General features: G+C 43.7%; 1 protein-coding gene across 1 annotated transcript in view; it reads left to right on the top strand.

Annotated features, from left to right (window-relative positions):
* TDRD9 (tudor domain containing 9) overlaps positions 1-21,182 on the top strand; it is a 680,447-nt gene that overhangs the window by 221,549 nt on the left and 437,716 nt on the right. The gene's annotated exons all lie outside the window — the stretch shown is intronic.

The following is a 21,182-nucleotide window of genomic DNA, read 5'->3' as shown; positions in this document are numbered from 1 at the left end:
GGCAGAGGGAAACACGCACCTTTTCTCCAACATTGGTGTGTCCGGTCCACGGCGTCATCCTTACTTGTGGGAATATCTCTTCCCCAACAGGAAATGGCAAAGAGCCCAGCAAAAGCTGTCCATATAGTCCCTCCTAGGCTCCGCCCACCCCAGTCATTCTCTTTGCCGTTGCACAGGCAACATCTCCACGGAGATGGTTAAGAGTATGTGGTGTTTAGTTGTAGTTTTTTTATTCTACTAAAAGAGTTTGTTATTTTAAAATAGTGCTGGTATGTACTATTTACTCTGAAACAGAAAAAAGATGAAGAATTCTGTTTGTGAGAGGAAGATGATTTTAGCAGCAGTAACTAAAATCGGTTGCTGTTTCCACATAGGACTGTTGAGATGAAGTAACTTCAGTTGGGGGAAACAGTTAGCAGACTTTTCTGCTTAAGGTATGACTAGCCATATTTCTAACAAGACTGTGTAATGCTGGAAGGCTGTCATTTCCCCTCATGGGGACCGGTAAGCCATTTTCTTAGTCTCAAACAGAATAAAGGGCTTAATATGGGCTATAAAACTGGTAGACACTTTTATGGGCAAAATCGATTGCGTTATTTGGGCATTTTATACATCTTTATGTTTGAAATTCACACTTACAAACTTGGGGAATGTTTTTTAACGTCAGGCACTGAGTTAGACACCTTTCCAGTCAGGAAGGGCCTTCCCAGTTGTAGGCTGAGCCTCATTTTCGCGCCATTACTGCGCAGTTACTTTTGAGAGCAAGACATGCAGATGCATGTGTGTGGATCTGAAAGTGGTTGGAAAAGTTCCTAGAAGGCTTGATTTGGTATCGTATTCCCCCCTGGGTTTGGTAAAGTCGCAGCAAAGGCTGTAGCTGGGACTGTAGAGGGGTTAAAACTGTAACCGGCTCCGGTTTCTTTATTTTAAGGGTTAATGCTCTGAAATTTGGTGTGCAATACTTTTAATGCTTTAAGACACTGTGGTGAAAATTTGGTAAATTTTGAACAATTCCTTCATACTTTTTCACATATTCAGTAATAAAGTGTGCCCTGTTTAAAATTTAAAGAGACAGTAACGGTTTTGTTTTAAAACGGTTTTTGTACTTTCTTGACAAGTTTAAGCCTGTTTAACATGTCTGCACCTTCAGATAAGCTATGTTCTATATGTATGAAGATCAATGTGTCTCCCCCTTAAAAATTGTGTGATAATTGTGCCATAGCGTCCAAACAAAGTAAGGACAGTACTGCCACAGATAGTAAAGTTGCCCAAGATGATTCATCAGATGAAGGGAGTAGACATAGTTCTACATCATCTCCTTCTGTGTCTACACCAGTTTTGCCCACGCAGGAGGCCCCTAGTACTTCTAGCGCGCCAATGCTTATTACTATGCAACAATTAACGGCAGTAATGGATAACTCCATAGCAAATATTTTATCCAAAATGCCTGCATATCAGAGAAAGCGTGATTGCTCTGTTTTAAACACTGTAGAGCAGGAGGGCGCTGATGATAATTGCTCTGTCATACCCTCACACCAATCTGAAGAGGTCATGAGGGAGGTTTTGTCGGATGGGGAAATTTCAGATTCAGGTAAAATTTCTCAACAGGCAGAACCTGATGTTGTGACATTTAAATTTAAATTAGAGCATCTCCACGCACTGCTTAAGGAGGTGTTATCTACTCTGGATGATTGTGACAACCTGGTCATTCCAGAAAAATTATGCAAGATGGACAAGTTCCTAGAGGTTCCGGTGCACCCTGACGCTTTTCCTATACCCAAGCGGGTGGCGGATATAGTGAATGAGTGGGAGAAGCCCGGCATACCTTTTGTCCCCCCTCCTATATTTAAGAAATTATTTCCTATGGTCGACCCCAGAAAGGACTTATGGCAGACAGTCCCTAAGGTCGAGGGGGCAGTTTCTACTCTAAACAAGCTCACTACTATTCCTATCGAGGATAATTGTGCTTTCAAAGATCCTATGGATAAAAAATTGGAGGGTTTGCTTAAAAAGATTTTTGTACAGCAAGGTTACCTCCTGCAACCCATTTCGTGCATTGTTCCTGTCACTACAGCAGCGTGGTTCTGGTTCGAGGAACTAGAAAAGTCGCTCAGTAGAGAGACTCCGTATGAGGAGGTTATGGACAGAGTTCACGCACTCAAGTTGGCTAATTCTTTTATTTTAGATGCCGCTTTGCAAATAGCTAGATTAGCGGCGAAAAATTCAGGGTTTGCAATTGTGGCGCGCAGAGCGCTTTGGCTAAAGTCTTGGTCAGCGGATGTATCTTCCAAGACAAAATTGCTCAATATCCCCTTCAAGGGTAAAACTCTCTTTGGGCCAGAATTGAAAGAGATTATCTCAGACATCACTGGGGGAAAGGGCCACGCCCTTCCACAAGATAGGCCTTTCAAAGCCAAGAATAAGTCTAATTTTCGTTCCTTTCGCAATTTCAGGAACGGACCGGCTTCCAACTCCGCATCCTCTATACAAGAGGGTAATGCTTCACAAACCAAACCAGCCTGGAAACCGATGCAAGGCTGGAACAAGGGTAAGCAGGCCAAGAAGCCTGCTGCTGCTAACAAGACAGCATGAAGGAGTAGCCCCCGATCCGGGACCGGATCTAGTAGGGGGCAGACTCTCTCTCTTTGCTCAGGCTTGGGCAAGAGATGTTCAGGATCCCTGGGCACTAGAAATAGTTTCTCAGGGTTATCTTCTGGAATTCAAGGAACTACCCCCAAGGGGAAGGTTCCACATGTCTCACTTATCCTCAAACCAAATAAAGAGACAGGCATTCTTACATTGTGTAGAAGACCTGTTAAAGATGGGAGTGATACACCCAGTTCCAACGGCGGAACAAGGAATGGGATTTTACTCAAATCTGTTCGTAGTTCCCAAAAAAGAGGGAACTTTCAGACCAATTCTGGATTTAAAGATCCTAAACAAATTTCTCAGAGTACCATCGTTCAAAATGGAAACCATTCGAACGATTCTACCTACAATCCAGGAGGGTCAATTTATGACTACCGTGGATCTAAAGGATGCGTATCTACATATTCCTATCCACAAAGATCATCATCAGTTCCTAAGGTTCGCCTTTCTGGACAAACATTACCAGTTTGTGGCCCTCCCATTCGGGTTAGCCACTGCTCCAGGGATTTTCACAAAGGTACTCGGGTCCCTTCTAGCGGTTCTAAGACCAAGGGGCATTGCAGTAGTACCTTACTTGGACGACATTCTGATACAAGCGTCGTCCCTTTCAAAGGCAAAGGCTCACACAGACATTGTTCTGGCCTTTCTCAGATCTCATGGTTGGAAGGTGAACATAGAAAAAAGTTCCCTGTCTCCGTCGACAAGAGTTCCTTTCTTGGGAACAATAATAGATTCTTTAGAAATGAGGATTTTCCTGACAGAAGTCAGAAAGTCAAAACTTCTAAACGCTTGTCAAGTTCTTCATTCTGTTCCACGTCCTTCCGTAGCTCAGTGCATGGAAGTGGTAGGATTGATGGTTGCAGTAATGGACATAGTTCCTTTTGCGCGAATTCATCTAAGACCATTACAACTGTGCATGCTGAAACAGTGGAATGGGGACTGTACAGACTTGTCTCCAGTGTTTCAAGTAGATCAGAAGACCAGAGACTCACTCCGTTGGTGGCTAACCCAGGATCACCTGTCCCAGGGAATGAGCTTCCGCAGACCAGAGTGGGTCATCGTCACGACCGACGCCAGTCTAGTGGGCTGGGGCGCGGTCTGGGACTCCCTGAAAGCTCAGGGGCTATGGTCTCGGGAAGAGTCTCTTCTCCCGATAAACATTCTGGAACTGAGAGCGATATTCAATACTCTCAGGGCTTGGCCTCAACTAGCAGGGGCCAGATTCATAAGATTCCAATCAGACAACATGACGACTGTTGCTTACATCAACCATCAGGGGGGAACAAGGAGTTCCCTGCCGATGAGAGAAGTGACCAAAATCATAAAATGGGCGGAGGATCACTCCTGCCACCTATCTGCGATCCACATCCCAGGAGTGAAAAACTGGGAGGCGGATTATCTGAGTCGTCAGACATTCCATCCGGGGGAGTGGGAACTCCACCCAGAGATATTTGCCCAGTTGACTCAATTATGGGGCATTCCAGACATGGATCTGATGGGTTCTCGTCAGAACTTCAAGGTTCCTTGCTACGGGTCCAGATCCAGGGATCCCAAGGCGACTCTAGTGGATGCATTAGTAGCGCCTTGGACCTTCAACCTAGCTTATGTGTTTCCACCGTTTCCTCTCATTCCCAGGCTGGTAGCCAGGATCAAGCAGGAGAGGGCCTCAGTGATCTTGGTATGCAGACCTGGTGAATATGTCATCGGCTCCACCATGGAAGCTACCTTTGAGACAGGATCTTCTAGTTCAATGTCCATTCGAACATCCAATTCTAGTTTCCCTCCAGCTGACGGCTTGGAAATTGAACGCTTGATTTTATCTAAGTGTGGGTTTTCGGATTCTGTAATAGATACTATGGTACAAGCCAGAAAACCTGTAACTAGAAAAATTTACCATAAGATATGGAAAAGATATATCTGTTGGTGTGAATCCAAGGGATTCTCATGGAGTAAGATCAAAATTCCTAGGATCCTTTCTTTTCTCCAAGAAGGTTTGGATAAGGGATTATCAGCGAGTTCTCTAAAGGGACAGATTTCTGCTTTATCTGTCTTGTTACACAAACGACTGGCAGCTGTGCCAGATGTTCAAGCATTTGTTCAGGCTCTGGTTAGGATCAAGCCTGTTTACAGACCTTTGACTCCTCCCTGGAGTCTAAATCTAGTTCTTTCAGTTCTCCAAGGGGTTCCGTTTGAACCTTTACATTCCATAGATATTAAGTTATCTTGGAAAGTTTTGTTTTTGGTTGCTATTTCTTCTGCTAGAAGAGTTTCTGAGTTATCTGCTCTGCAGTGTACTCCGCCCTATCTGGTGTTCCATTCAGATATGGTTGTTTTGCGTACTAAGCCTGGTTTTCTTCCAAAGGTTGTTTCCAACAAAAATATTAACCAGGAGATAGTTGTACCTTCTTTGTGTCCGAATCCAGTTTCAAAGAAGGAACGTTTGTTACACAATTTAGATGTAGTCCGTGCTCTAAAATTCTATTTAGAAGCTACAAAAGAGTTCAGACAAACATCTTCTCTGTTTGTCATCTATTCTGGTAAAAGGAGAGGTCAAAAAGCGACTTCTACCTCTCTTTCCTTTTGGCTTAAAAGCATCATCCGATTGGCTTACGAGACTGCCGGACGGCAGCCTCCTGAAAGAATCACAGCTCACTCTACTAGGGCTGTGGCTTCCACATGGGCCTTCAAGAACGAGGCTTCTGTTGATCAGATATGTAAGGCAGCGACTTGGTCTTCCCTGCACACTTTTGCCAAATTTTACATTCACTTTCTCCTTCAATGCACATTACGTCATCTTCAGCTTCGCACCCTTCATCTTTTGCTTCTTCGGAGGCTATTTTTGGGAGAAAGGTTTTGCTAGCCGTGGTGCCTTCTGTTTAGGTAACCTGATTTGCTCCCTCCCTTCATCCGTGTCCTAAAGCTTTGGTATTGGTTCCCACAAGTAAGGATGACGCCGTGGACCGGACACACCAATGTTGGAGAAAACAGAATTTATGCTTACCTGATAAATTACTTTCTCCAACGGTGTGTCCGGTCCACGGCCCGCCCTGGTTTTTTGAATCAGGTTTGATGAATTATTTTCTCTAACTACAGTCACCACGGCACCCTATAGTTTCTCCTGTTTTTTTCCTCCTGTCCGTCGGTCGAATGACTGGGGTGGGCGGAGCCTAGGAGGGACTATATGGACAGCTTTTGCTGGGCTCTTTGCCATTTCCTGTTGGGGAAGAGATATTCCCACAAGTAAGGATGACGCCGTGGACCGGACACACCGTTGGAGAAAGTAATTTATCAGGTAAGCATAAATTCTGTTTTACTTGCTGCATAGATTCCTCTCTCAGCCAGTCATGTGACTTCTCTCTGCTGTCAGATATTTGCGGAGCGGCGTCATTGAATTTCAGTCTCTTTAGTGTCAATCTAATATATGATCGTTTTTTTAGAGACTTCTGGCAGCCACATTGTGTATAAGTGTTACTGTAAGGCACCTCAGCCTGTCTGAGGTGTAGGGGGCCTGATTGGTTTATTATTTTAAAGAATTTTTGCATAACATTAAGCGACTGTGGTATTAAAAATTCTTAAAGTGATAGTGTATTTAAAAAATTTCAACAATTTTGGGGAATTTTTTATTTAGTATTATGGACATGGACCAAGACTCTGTGTGTCTTAACAAATGCTTGTTATGCCTTGATGCACAAATTGTTTTGCCTATGCAATTCTGTACTTCATGCTTAGCTAGAACCCTCTGAGCCCAATGTCTCTCAGGATGATGCTGTTCAGGCAATGCCACAGCTTTTTCCTCAAACGTCCCAAGCCTCTATGGCGTCACATACAGTGCCCTGCAGTTCCTAACAGCCTCCTGGAGGAGTTTATTTGCCTGCAGATTTTGCTGCACAGGTATCTTCTACAGTATCTACGGTATTATCTGCTTTTCCTATGCTGGGAAAATCCAAGAGGAAAATTGGACATTCAGATAGTAAGGTTTCTGTTCCACCTACTGCTACGCAGGTTGCCCTTCCTTATAAGTCTGATGAGGATGATACGTCGGTACCCTCTGAGGGTGAAATCTCAGATTCGGACAGTATTATTCCTTCATCTGATACTGAAGAAGTAAACTTAAGATTTAAGCTTGTACACCTATCAGGGTTTTTTCCCTGGTGTGTTTGCCATGTGCTGCTGGCAGCCATTTTACTCACCTTTCTTCCTGACTGTGGTGCATTGTGGGGGATGCTGCTCATTTCCTGCACTTCCTTTTATGGCCAGACTGGTGTGCATCATCCATGTGAGACAGGATGCAGTCTCAGAATTATGATGTCATCACTTATTATTTAAAGGGCCTCTGTTCAGTATGCTTTGCCTTTGCGTTGTCTCAGACCTGTTTGTGAGAGTTCCTGTGTATTACCTGGCTGCCTGATGTCCTTCCTGGATCCTGATCCCTGGCTTGTTCCTGGCTCTGCTGTTTTCCTTGTTCCAGATTCCGGCTCGTCTGACTACTCGCTTTGGCTCCTGACTCGGCTCGGCTGACTACCATCTCTGGTTTTGACTACTGGCTTTTTTAACTTGTGGACTTTTTTTTATTTTTTGCTATTAATAAAGGTGTGATTATTTTTGCACTTCTCGTCTGTCTGATTCCTGGCACCCTGACAACACCTTTAATGTACTGTTAAAGGAGGTATTAGCTACTTTGGACGACTCCGATACTTTTGTCATTCTCAACCCTAAGAAGTATAAACTTAATAAACTTAATAAATACTATGATGTTCCTTCCTCTGTGGAAGTTTTTCCTGTCCCAGACCTTGTGATGGAGATTATTTCACAGGAATGGGAGAAGCCAGGGATTCCTTTCTCCCCGTCTCCTGTATTTAAAAATATGTTTCCTGTTGCTGATTCCATTAAAGAGTCTTGGCGCATGGTGCCTAAAGTAGAAGGGCTAAGAGAACTATGATCCCTATAGAGGATAGCTGCTCCATTAAGGATCCCATAGACAAAAAGTTGGAAGCTTATTTGAAGAAGATGTATGTTCCTCAAGGTCTTCAATGGCAACCTTCAGTTTGTATTGCCACAGTAGCAAGTGCAGCATCTTATTGGTGCGACGCCTTGTCTGAATCAATTTTAGTAGAGACTCTGTTGGAGGAGATACAAGATTGGATTAAGGCTCTCAAACTAGCCAATTCCTTTATTTCTGATGCTAACATGCAAGTTATTAGACTAAAAGCCAAGATGTCTGGCTTTCTCTGTCCTAGCCCGTAGTGCATTCTGGCTAAAATCTTGGTCAGCTGATGTTACCTCTAAGTCCAAGCTTCTGGCACTTCCTTACAAGGGTAAGACCTTGTTCGGACCTGGTCTGGGAGAAATCATTTCTGATATTACGGGTGGTGGTACCCTTTGTCTTTTCTGTTGCAAAACAAGAACAACGGACTCAGAGGGCGTCAGTCATTTTCGTTCCTTTCTTAACTTCCTCTCTCTTCCTCTCTCCCTTCCAAGCAGGAGCAGTCCAAGTCTCCTTGGAAGCCCAATCAGTCTTGGAATAAGGGGAAGCAATCAGGAGAAAGAAAGAAATCCTCAGCTGAGTATAAGTTAGCATGAAGGGACGGCCCCGGGTCTGGGATCGGATCAAGTGGGGTGCAGACTTTCCCTGTTTTGTCAAGCGTGGAGACAAGATGTCCCAGATCCATGGGTTGTGAACATAGTATCTCAGGGTTACAAAATAGAATTCAAAACTTTCCCTCCTAGGGGCAGATGCCACCTCTCAAGATTATCTGCAGACCAGGTAAAAAGAGAGGCATTCTTGAACTGCGTTCAGGACCCTTCCTCCCTGGGAGTGATTGTTTCAGTTCCATTAAGGGAACAAGGTCTAGGATTCTATTCAAATCTGTTTGTGGTTCCCAAAAAAGATGGAACTTTTTTTACCTATTTTAGACCTAAAGTGCCTCAAGTTTCTCAGGGTACCGTCCTTCAAAATGGAAACCATTCGTTCAATTCTTCCTTTGGTCCAAGAGGGTCAGTTCATGACGACCATAGACCTGAAGGACGCGTATATTCATGTTCCCATCCACAGGGATCATCACAAATTCCTAAGATTCGCCTTTCTAGACAAACACTTTCATTTTGTGGCTCTTCCGTTTGGACTTGCCACATTTCCCAGAATTTTCTCAAAGGTTCTGGGGGCTCTCTTGGCAGTGATCAGGTCTCGGGAACTGCAGTGGCGCCATACCTGGACGACCTTTTCAACAAGCAAACTCTCTCAGAGATCTTGGAGGGGGGGTTACGTTCCCACGGTTGGAAAGTGAATCTGGAAAAGAGTTCCCTTGTTCCAGCTACAAGGGTGGTTTTTTTAGGGACCATAATAGATTCCCTATCTATGAAAAAGTTTATCTTGCCTCTCTTCAGTCTACTGTTCGGCCATCATTGGCTCAATGTATGGAGGTAATTGGTCTCATAGTCGCTTCCATGGACATCATTCCCTTTGCTCGATTCCATTTGAGAGCTCAGCAATTATGCATGCTCAGACAATGGAACGGAGACCATTCGGATCTGTTTCAGAGGATAGATATAGACCAGTCGACAAGACTCTCTCCCATGGTATCTTTTTCAGGACCATCTGTCTCAAGGCACATGCTTCCGGAGACCTTCCTGGGTGATTGTGACCACGGACGCAGCCTGCTAGGCTGGGGAGCAGTCTGGGACTCGTTAAAGGCGCAGGGACTGTGGACTCGGGAGGAGTCTCCTCTCCCCATAAACAACGATTTACAATGCTCTGATGACTTGGCCTCAATTGTCTTTAGCCCGGTTTATCAGGTTTCAGTTGGACAACATCACCTCAGTGGCTTACATCAACCACCAGGGAGGAACTCGGAGTTCCTTAGCCATGAAGGTGGTGGCACGGATTATTCAGTGGGCGAAAGCTCACAATTGTTGTCTGCCATCCACATTCCTGGAGTGCACAATTGGGAAGCGGATTTCATCCCGGGGAGTGGGCTCTCCATCCGGAGGTGTTCTCCAGCTAAACCCTCAAATGGGGGGTGCCGGAGTTGGATCTGATGGCATCTCGGCAGAACGCCAAGCTTCCAAGGTACAGTTCAAGGTCAAGAGATCCTCAGGCCGCTCTGATAGAGGCTCTGGCGGTTCCTTGGGATTTCGGTCTAGCATACCTGTTTCCTCCGTTTGCGCTCCTTCCACGAGTTATTGTTTGTATTGACAGAGCATCTGTAATTCTAATAGCGCCAGCATGGCCTGGCAGGATCTGGTATGCAGACCTAGGGAAGTGGTCATCTCGGCCGCCTTGGAGGTTGCCTCTGAGGAAGGACCTTCTAACTCGGGGTCCATTCCTCCATCCAAGTCTCGTTCGGAAGCTGGCTGCTTGGAGATTGAGCGCTTAGTTCTGTCTAAGTGTAGATTTTCTGAGTCGGTCATTGCGACCATGATCCAGGCTCGCAAGCCTGTTACTCGAAAAATGTACCATAAGGTATGGCGTAAATACCTTTATTGGTGTGAATCTAAGGGTTACTCTTGAAGTAGGGTCAGGATTTCTAGAATTTTGTCTTTTCTTCTTAAACAGGGAGAGTCCACAGCTGCATTCATTACTTTTGGGAAATACAGAACCTGGCCACCAGGAGGAGGCAAAGACTCAGGGGGCAAGGGTGCCCTCCTACCGCAAGAGAATATGAACTAGTCTAAGGGACAATTTTCATTCTGATAAAGCCCATGTCAGCAGTCCTCCGCTAAGCCAGAGCAAAACAAGAGCTCTTGGAAGCCGGCTCAGTCCTGGAATAAATCCAAGCAGAGCAAGAAGCCTGCCAAGTCTAAGTCGGCATATATGGGCGGTCCCCGGTCCTCTTCTGGATCGTGTAGGGGGCAGTTTGTCGCTCTTTTCAGTCGCTTGGTTCAAGGATGTGCAGGATCCATGGGTCCTGGAGATCATAGCTCAGGGTTACAAGGTTTCTAGTCTCAGCCACCCAAGGGCAGATTCCTCCTCTCTCTCGCTCCTGTCTTCCTGACCAGAGAGGAGGGAAGCCTTTCTGGGGTGCGTACGGGATCTCTCCTCTTAGGGGTTATTGTCCTGGTGCCTATCGCAGTGAGAGGTTTGGGATACTATTGAAACCTTTTCTTTTACAAAGATATGACGAGTCCACGGATTTCATCCTTGTGGGATATTAACCTCCTGCTAACAGGAAGTGGTAAAGAGCACCACAGCAGAGCTGTATATATAGCTCCTCCCTTCCCTCCTCCCCCAGTCATTCTCTTTGCCTGTGTTAGTAATAGGAAGAGGTAAAGTGAGGTGCTGGTTTTAGATTCTTCAATCAAGAAGTTTTTTATTTTAAATGGTACCGGTGAGTACTATTTTCCTCAGGGAGATATGGAAGAAGATTTCTGCCCTGAGGTTGATGATCTTAGCAGATGTAACTAAGATCCATGTTGGTTCCCACAGAGTTCTGAAGGTAGTGCAAGAGAAATCTTCAGTGTGGACAACGGTTTCATGCTACAAGCAGCATTGAGGTATGTTCAGTCTTTTTCTTCTGAGGAGACTTGGTATATCAGAATTGTCTGACATTTTTCCCTGCAAGGGAAGGGGTAAGCAGTAGACCTGTACATAAAGGGTGTTACTGAAAATCCTGTGTTTATATTTGTATTTGACATAGTACTGGGCTGGATACAATAATCAAAAGGACACTGGGAAAGGCAGCTTGATGTTTTTTATTTAATCACATAACAAATAATCAGTATGGCTGCAGTGTTACAGTAAGGTTTTTAGGGGACCACATGGCTTACTTTGCAAACCGCTTCCCATGCGACGTCCATGATGGGCGGGGCCTATTTTCACGCTCAAACCCGCAGTGTACTCTGACTGAGAAGACAGCAGGCATTAGCTCCGGTGGGGCCTACACTTGTGTTCTGTGCACCGGATCATTGTCGAGTCATTTTGCAGTACCCTGGGGGCAGGTAGGCGCCACAGCAGAGCTGTGGAAAGGTGCAGGGGTCATTTTGTGCTATAAAATGTCTTTTAGAGGTTAAATCACCCTTTGCTCTTAGGGTGCAATAATTTTTGACCCACCTGAATAGGTCTATTTAATTGCATAGCGTTATTTTAACGTTTAGGCAGTTTAGGAAAATTTGTGCGCTTTTTATTTTTTATTTTTTAAAGGCGCAGTACACATTTTTTGAAACATTGTTCAAATCAATAAATAAAGTGTTTAACGACTATTGTGGTTTATGCTAGTCTGTTCAACATGTCTGACATTGAGGAAACTAATTGCTCTAGGTGTTTAGAAGCCATTGTGGAACCCCCTCTTACTTTGTGTACCTCTTGTACTGAAAAGGCCTTACAATGTAAAAAACATATTTTAGGTAAAGAAAGTGTGCCTAAGGATGATTCTCAGTCTGAAGAGAATCAGGATATGCCATCCAATTCTCCCCAAGTGTCACAACCTTTAACGCCCACACAAGCGACGCCAAGTACCTCAAGTGCGTCTAATTCTTTTACTCTGCAGGATATGGCTGCAGTTATATCAACTACCTTTACACAGGTATTATCTAAATACCAGTGTTACAGGGTAAACGCAGTAGGTCGGGTATTAATGTGAATACTGACTCCTCTGATGCCTTATTGGCTATTTCCGATGTACCCTCACAGGGCTCTGAGTTGGGGGTCAGGGAATTGATGTCCTTTAAATTTAAGCTTGAACACCTCCACCTGTTACTTGTGACTCTATTGTGATACCACCAAAGAAATTGTGTAAAATGGACAAATCTCTAGAGGTGCCTACTTACACTGATGTTTTTCCGGTTCCTAAAAGAATTTCGGAAATTATTAAAAAGGAATGGGACAGACCGGGTATACCGTTTTCTCCTCCTCCTACTTTCAAGAAAATGTTTCCCATATCAGACACCATTCGGGACTCCTGGCAGTCGGTCCCTAAGGTGGAGGGAGCTATATCTACCCTAGCTAAGCGTACAACTATACCTATTGAGGACAGTTGTGCTTTCAAAGACCCCATGGATAAGAAGTTAGAGGGTCTTCTAAAGAAATTATTTATTCATCAGGGTTTTCTTTTACATCCTACAGCATGCATTGTTCCAGTGACTACTGCAGCAGCTTTTTGGTTTGATGCTTTAGAAGACATTTTGGATAGAATTAAGGCTCTCAAGATAGCTAATTCTTTTATTACAGATGCCGCCTTTCAAATTTCTAAAATGGCGGCAAAAAATGCAGGATTTGCCATTTTAGCCCGGAGAGCGTTATGGCTAAAATCGTGGTCTGCTGATGTATCTCTAAGCTTTTAGCTATTCCTTTCAAGGGTAAGACCCTATTTGGGCCTGAGTTGAAGGAAATCATTTCTGACATTACTGGAGATAAAGGTCATGCCTTGCTTCAGGATAAGTCTGCTAAGATGAGAGGTAGACAAAACAATTTTCATTCCTTTCAAAATTTTAAAGGAGTATCCTCTGCTTCTTCTTCCTCCACAAAGCAGGAAGGGAATTTTTGCTCAATCCAAATCCGTCTGGAGACCCAACCAGGCTTGGCACAAAGGTAAACAACCCAAGAAGCCCGCTGTTGCTACAAAGACAGCATGAAGGGGTGGCCCCCGGTTTGGGACCGGATCTAGTAGGGGGCAGACTTTCTTTCTTTGCCCAGGCTTGGGCAAGAGATGTTCAGGACCCCTGGGCATTGGAAATCGTGACCCACGGGTATCAACTGGAATTCAAGGATTTTCTCCCAAGAGGGAGATTTCATCTTTCACGATTGTCTGTAGACCAGATAAAAAGAGAGGCGTTCTTACGCTGTGTAAAAGACCTCTCTGCCATGGGAGTAATTTGTCCCGTTCCAACACTGGAACAGGGGCAGGGGTTTTACTCAAATCTTTTTGTGATTCCCAAAAAAGAGGGAACTTTCAGACCCATTCTAGATCTCAAGTGTCTAAACAAGTTTCTCAGAGTACCATCGTTCAAGATGGAGACTATACAAACAATTTTACCAATGATCCAGGAGGGTCAATATGACTTCCGTGGACTTGAAGGATGCCTACCTTCATATCCCTATTCACAAAGATCATTACCAGTTCCTAAGGTTTGCCTTCCTGGACAAATATTTTCAGTTCGTGGCTCTTCCCTTCGGGTTGGCCACAGCACCCAGGATCTTCACAAAGGTTCTAGGGTCCCTTCTGGCGGTTCTCAGACCGCGGGGCATAGCAGTGGTGCCTTATCTGGACGATATTTTGATTCAGGTGTCAACTTATCATCTGACAAAATCTCACATGGACACAGTGTTGTCCTTCCTGAGAACTCACGGTTGGAAGGTGAACATAGAAAAGAGTTCACTAGTTCCACGGACAAGGGTTCCCTTCTTGGCAACTCTGATGGACTCGGTAGACATGAAAATATCTCTGACAGAGGTCAGAAAATCGAAGATTCTAAATACTTGCCGAGCACTTCAGTCTATTCCTCGGCCATCAGTGGCTCAGTGTATGGAGGTAATTGGATTAATGGTAGCGGCAATGGACATCATTCCGTTTGCTCGCTTTCATCTCAGACCACTGCAGCTGTGCATGCTCGGACAGTGGAATGGGGACTATGCAAATTTATCTCCTCAGATAAATCTGGATCAAGAGACCAGAGACTCTCTTCTTTGGTGGTTGTCGCCGGATCATCTGTCCCAGGGGACGTGTTTCCGCAGACCCTCGTGGGTGACAACGGACGCCAGTCTATTGGGCTGGGGTGCAGTCTGCAATTCCCTGAAGTCTCAGGGTGTTTGGACTCAGGTGGAGTCTCTACTTCCAATCAATATTCTGGAACTGAGAGCAATATTCAATGCGCTTCAGGCGTGGCCTCAGTTGGCTTCGGCCAAGTTCATCAGATTCCAGTCGGACAATATCACGACTGTGGCTTATATCAATCATCAGGGGGGAACAAGGAGTTCCTTATCAATGATAGAAGTATCCAAGATAATCCGATGGGCGGAGGCCCACTCTTGTTATATATCGGTAATCTACATCCCAGGAGTAGAGAACTGAGAAGCGGATTTTCTAAGTCGTCAGACTTTTCATCCGGGGGAGTGGGAACTCCACCCGGAGGTGTTTGCCTCACTGATTCGTCAATGGGGCAGACCGGAATTGGATCTGATGGCATCTCGACAGAATGCCAATCTTCCACGTTACGGATCCAGGTCGAGGGATCCCCAGGCCGAACTGATAGATGCCTTGGCAGTGCCTTGGTCGTTCAGCCTAGCTTATGTGTTTCCACCGTTTCCTCTCCTTCCACGCGTGATTGCTCGGGTCAAACAGGAGAGAGCTTCAGTAATCCTGGTAGCACCTGCGTGGCCAAGCAGGACTTGGTATGCGGATCTAATGGACATGTCCTCTCTGCCACCGTGGAAACTTCCTTTTGAGACAGGACCTTCTCATTCAAGGACCTTTCCAACATCCAAATCTAAATTTTCTGCAGCTGACTGCTTGGAGATTGCTTGATTTTATCTAAGCGGGGATTCTCAGATTCGGTCATCGATACTTTGATACAGGCATGTAAGCCTGTCACTAGAAAAATCTATCATAAGATATGGCGTAAATTTCATTATTGGTGTGAATCCAAGGGGTACTCATGGAGTAAAGTTAGGATTCCCAGGATTCTGTCTTTTCTCCAAGAAGGATTGGAGAAAGGGTTATCAGCAAGTTCCTTAAAGGGACAGATTTCTGCTTTGTCAATTTTGCTTCACAAACGTTTGGCAGATGTGCCAGATGTTCAGTTTTTTTGTCAGGCTCTAACCAGAATTAAGCCTGTATTTAGACCAATTACTCCTCCCTGGAGTTTGAATTTAGTTCTTAGAGTTCTTCAAGGGGTTCCGTTTGAACCCATGCATTCCATAGATATTAAATTGTTATCTTGGAAAGTTTTGTTTTTGGTTGCTATTTCTTCTGCTCGTAGAGTTTCTGAGCTTTCAGGGTTACAATGTGATTTGCCTTATCTTATATTCCATTCTGATAAGGTGGTTTTGCGTACCAAACCTGGATTTCTTCCTAAGGCTGTTTCAAATAAGAATATTAATCAGGATATTGTTGTTCCTTCCTTGTGTCCTAATCCTCCTTCTAAGAAGGAGCGTCTGTTACATAACCTGGACGTGGTCCGTGCCTTGAAGTTTTACATACAGGCGACTAAGGATTTCCGTCAATCATGTTCATTATTCATTGTTTATTCTGGAAAGCGTAGAGGTCAGAAAGCTACGGCTACCTCTTTCTTTTTGGCTGAGGAGTATCATCCGCGTGGCATATGAGACTGCTGGACAGCAGCCTCCTGAAAGAATTACGGCTCATTCTACTAGGGCTGTGGCTTCCACATGGGCCTTTAAAAATGATGCTTCTGTTGAACAGATTTGTAAGGCTGCGACTTGGTCGTCCCTTCATACTTTTTCCAAATTTTACAAATTTGATACTTTTGCTTCTTCTGAGGCTGTTTTTGGGAGAAAGGTTCTTCAAGCAGTGGTGCCTTCCGTTTAGGTTCCTGTCTTGTCCCTCCCTTTCATCCGTGTCCTATAGCTTTGGTATTGGTATCCCACAAGTAAAGGATGAAATCCGTGGACTCGTCATATCTTTGTAAAAGAAAAGTAAATTTATGCTTACCTGATAAATTCATTTCTTTTACGATAAGACGAGTCCACGGCCCACCCTGTTATTTTAAGACAGATTTATTTTTTGTAAACTTCAGTCACCTCTGCACCTTTAGCTTTTCCTTTCTCTTCCTAAACCTAGAATGGGGGTGATGGGAAGGGAGGAGCTATATATACAGCTATGCTGTGTTGCTCTTTGCCACTTCCTGTTAGCAGGAGGTTAATATCCCACAAGTAAGGATGAAATCCGTGGACTCGTCATATCGTAAAAGAAATTAATTTATCAGGTAAGCATAAATTTACTTTTCGTGGTCCCAAAGAAGGAGGGAACTTCAGTTCTCTTGTATCATGTACCAGGGTAGAATTATCAGGTACTATAATAGTCTCCATAGACATGAGAATATTTCTCAACAGACCAGAGACGTTGTAAGCTAGCTTCAACATGTCTTGCCTTCCAGACCTCCTTAAGGCCATATGTGGCTCGGTGTATGGAGGTGATTGGTCTCTTAGTGTAAAGGACATCATTTCCTTTACCAGGTTTCACCTCAGACTTTTGCAACTGCGCATGCTGAAGCAGTGGAACGGCGATCATTCGGATCAGTCTCAACAGATTTCTCTGGACAACCGATCAAGAGAATCTCTCTCTTGGTGTTTTTGTCCAGATCACTTGTCCCAAGGGACATCCATCTCATGTCCATGGATGTGACTACGGTTGCGAGTCTGTCAGGATGGGGAGCTGTTTGGGGTTGCCAGGAAGGTACAGGGCCTATGGACTCAGGAGGATAAGCTCCTTCCCAATCGCATTTTGGATCTTCGGGCAATATACAATGCTCTGAAGGCTTGGCCTCTGCTGGGTGCGTCTCAGTTTATCAGATCCAATCAGACTTATATCCTCGGTGACTTACATCAACCATCAGGGAGGAACGAGAAGCTCCCTAACTATGAGGGAAGTATCTCAGATTCTGGAGTGGGCCGAGACCCACATTTGTTCGCTGTCAGCGATCCACATTCCGGGTGTGGACAACTGGGAAGCGGATTTCCTCAGCAGGCAATCCTTTCATCCGGGGAATGGTCTTTCCATCCCAAGTGTTTGCAGAGATTTGCAAGAGGTTGATCTTATGACGTCTCAATACCAAGTGACCCAGATATGGGTCGAAGTACAGGGATCCTCAGACGGAGCTAACAAATGCATTAGCGGTGCCTTGGAGGTTAAATCTAATTTATCTTTTCCGGCCGTTACCACTACTACCTAGTGGCTCGAATCAAGCAGGCGTTAGTGATAATGATTGCTCCGTCTTGGCCGTGAAGGATATGGTTTGTGGACTAGTGGGGATGTCCTTATCTCCTCCGTGGAAGTTACCTTGTCGCAGGGATCTGCTGAACAAGATCTCTTTGTTCATCTATGTCTAGTTTCTTTGAGGCTGACTGCGTGGACATTGAACGCTTAGTCCTAGCCAGGAGAGGGTTTTCTGGCAGTATTTTAACTCTCATTCAAGCTCGTATCTGGTTGCTCGTCGCATCTATCATAAGGTGTGGAGGACCTACTTATTCTGTTCTCCAGGAAGCAGTGGTTTCCTCTTGGGCCTTCAAGACTGAAGCCTCTATGGATCAGATTTGTAAGGCGGCTACCTGGTCCTCCTTACATACTTTTTCCAGACTTTACAAGTTTTATGTTTTTTGCTTCTGCTGAAGCAGCCTTCGGGAGAGAGGTTTTGCAGGCTGTGGTGCCCTCAGATTATGGTACACCTCCTGTTTTGCATTCAGTGTCCTCTATAGCATGGGTATTGTTTTCCCAAAATGAATGAGTGCTGCTGTGGCCTCTCCCCGTTTAAGGAGAAAAACTTAAGTTATGCTTATAGCAGATAATTTTCTTTTCTTCTGACGGGGAGAGGCCACAGCTCCCCGCCCGTTTTTATTCTATGGTGCAGCCTTCTATTTTATTTGTCCTTCTGGCACCTTTTTTACCCTGATATTTCTCCTACTGTTCCTTGTTCCCTCGCCAGAATGACTGGGGGGATGAGGGAAGTGGGGGAGGTATTTAAAGGGACACTAGACCCATTTTTTTTTTTTTTTTTTTCATGATTCAGATAGAGCATGCAATTTTAAGCAACTTTCTAATTCACTCCTATTATCATTTTTTCTTCGTTCTGTTGCTATCTTTATTTGAAATAGAAGGCATCTAAGCTTTTTTCTTGTTTCAGAACTCTGGACAGCACTTTTTTATTGGTCGATGAATTTATCCACCAATCAGCAAGGACAACCCAGGTTGTTCAACAAAAATGGGTCGGCATCTAAACTTTCTTGTATTTCAAATAAAGATACCAAGAGAATAAATAAAAATTGATAATAGGAGTAAATAAGAAAGTTGCTTAAAATGTCATGCTCTATCTGAATCACGAAAGAAAAAATTTGGGTTCAGTGTCCCTTTAAGCCTTTGGCTGGGGTGTCTTTGCCTCCTCCTGGTGGCTAGGTTCTGAATTCCCAAAAGTATTGCAGCTGTGGCCTCTCCGCGTCAGAAGAACAGAAAATTATCTGGTAAGCATAATTTCAGTTTTTCTTCAGGAAGGTCTGGAGAAAGAGTTGTCAGTCAGTTCTCTGTAAGGTCAGATTTCTGCATTATCTATTTTGTTACTCAAGCGTCTGGCAGATGTGCCAGATGTTCAATCTTTTTGTCAGGCCCTGGTCAGAATCAGTCCTGTGTTTAAACCTGTTGCTCCTCCTTGGAGTCTTTTATCTTGTTCTTAAAGTTTTGCAGCAGGCTCCGTTTGAACCAATGCATTCTATAGATATTAAGTTATTGTCTTGAAAGGTTTTGTTTCTTATTGCTATCTCTCCTGCTCTGAGAGTTTCAGAACTCTCTGCTTTGCAGTGTGATTCTCCTTACCTTATCTTTCATGCGGATAAGGCGGTTCTTCGTACTAAATTGGGGTTTCTTCCTAAAGTGGTTTTGGATAGAAATATTAATGAGGAAATTGTTGTTCCTTCTCTCTGTCCCTATCCTTCTTCTCATAAATAACGTCTGTTGCACAACTTGGATGTTGTGCGTGCTCTAAAATTAGTTATCCACTTTTTATTTTCAATTTCATAAGTATTTTTTATTTCGTTTTATTGTATATATTTTTTTGTATTTTATAATTAAAAAAAATGTACGCTGGGGTTTGCTATGTCTCTTGTTCAGAGAGGGATCGCCTGGTATTTTGGGGCTGTAATGTAGTGTTTAGTCAGGATCAGACTGATATACTACAGAAAAGTAATTTTCTGTCTATGGTACATGCTGGTCAAAAATAGGTTGTTGTAATTATCCCTAGAACAAGCTATTATGCTATTGTTCCCTGATTGAGTGCGTCTCTTGCTTTGTGTAGTAGAAGCAGGGCCTAATTTTAAAGGGATAGGAAACCCCAAAATTTTGTTTCATGATTTGGATAGAACATACAATTTTAAACAACTTTCCAATTTGCTTCTATTATCAAATTTGCTTGAATATCTTGTTTCCTTTGCTGAAGGAGCAGCATTGCATTACTGGCAGCTAGCTGAACACAATTTAGATAGCCAATCACAAGAGATAAATCAACAGATAGCTCCTATTAGTGTTGGATATGTGCAAGTTTTTTTTTTTGCAACAAGGGATACCAAGAGAACGAAGCACTTTTGAAAATCGAAGTGAATTTAAAAGTTTTAAAATTGCATGTTCTATCTGAATTATGTAAATTTAATTTTTACTTTTCCTATCCCTTTAAGTTGAGAATGGCGTACTTGGCACTTTGTCGAGCTCTTACCTGCTAGACAAAAACTATGTTTATTTCTCTTGTTAAGTGTATCCAGTCCACGGATCATCCATTACTTATGGGATACTCTCCTTCCCAACAGGAAGTTGCAAGAGGATCACCCACAGCAGAGCTGCTATATAGCTCCTCCCCTCACTGCCATATCCAGTCATTCTCTTGCAACTCTCAACTAAGGTCGTAAGAGGACTGTGGTGTTTTATACTTAGTTTATTTCTTCAATCAAAAGTTTGTTATTTTTAAATGGTACCGGAGTGTACTGTTTATCTCAGGCAGTATTTAGAAGAAGAATCTGCCTGCGTTTTCTATGATCTTAGCAGAAGTAACTAAGATCCTTTGCTGTTCTCACATATTCTGAGGAGTGAGGTAACTTCAGAGGGGGAATAGCGTGCAGGTTTTCCTGTAATAAGGTATGTGCAGTTAAAATATTTTTCTAGGGATGGAATTTGCTAGAAAATGCTGCTGATACCGAAATAATGTAAGTAAAGCCTTAAATGCAGTGATAGCGACTGGTATCAGGCTTATTAATAGAGATACATACTCTTATAAAAGTGTATTTCTTCTGTTAAGTGTGATCAGTCCACGGGTCATCATTACTTCTGGGATATTACTCCTCCCCAACAGGAAGTGCAAGAGGATTCACCCAGCAGAGCTGCATACAGCTCCTCCCCTCTACGTCACTCCCAGTCATTCTCTTGCACCCAACAACTAGATAGGATGTGTGAGAGGACTATGGTGATTATACTTAGTTTTATATCTTCAATCAAAAGTTTGTTATTTTAAAATAGCACCGGAGTGTGTTATTATCTCTCTGGCAGAGTTTGAAGAAGAATCTACCAGAGTTTTTGCTATGATTTTAGCCGGAGTAGTTAAGATCATATTGCTGTTTCTCGGCCATCTGAGGAGAGGTAAACTTCAGATCAGGGGACAGCGGGCAGATGAATCTGCATAGAGGTATGTAGCAGCTTTTATTTTCTGACAATGGAATTGATGAGAAAATCCTGCCATACCGATATAATGTCATGTATGTATACTTTACACTTCAGTATTCTGGGGAATGGTACTTCACTAGAATTACACTGTAAGAAGTACATAAAGCTGTTTAATAACTAGAAATTATGTTTAACGTTTTTGCTGGAATGTAAAATCGTTTTTCATTTGCT

The sequence above is a fragment of the Bombina bombina genome, chromosome 1, assembly GCF_027579735.1.
Source record: "Bombina bombina isolate aBomBom1 chromosome 1, aBomBom1.pri, whole genome shotgun sequence".
In the NCBI taxonomy this organism is placed as follows: domain Eukaryota; kingdom Metazoa; phylum Chordata; class Amphibia; order Anura; family Bombinatoridae; genus Bombina; species Bombina bombina.
This window is presented reverse-complemented; position numbering and strand designations above follow the sequence as displayed.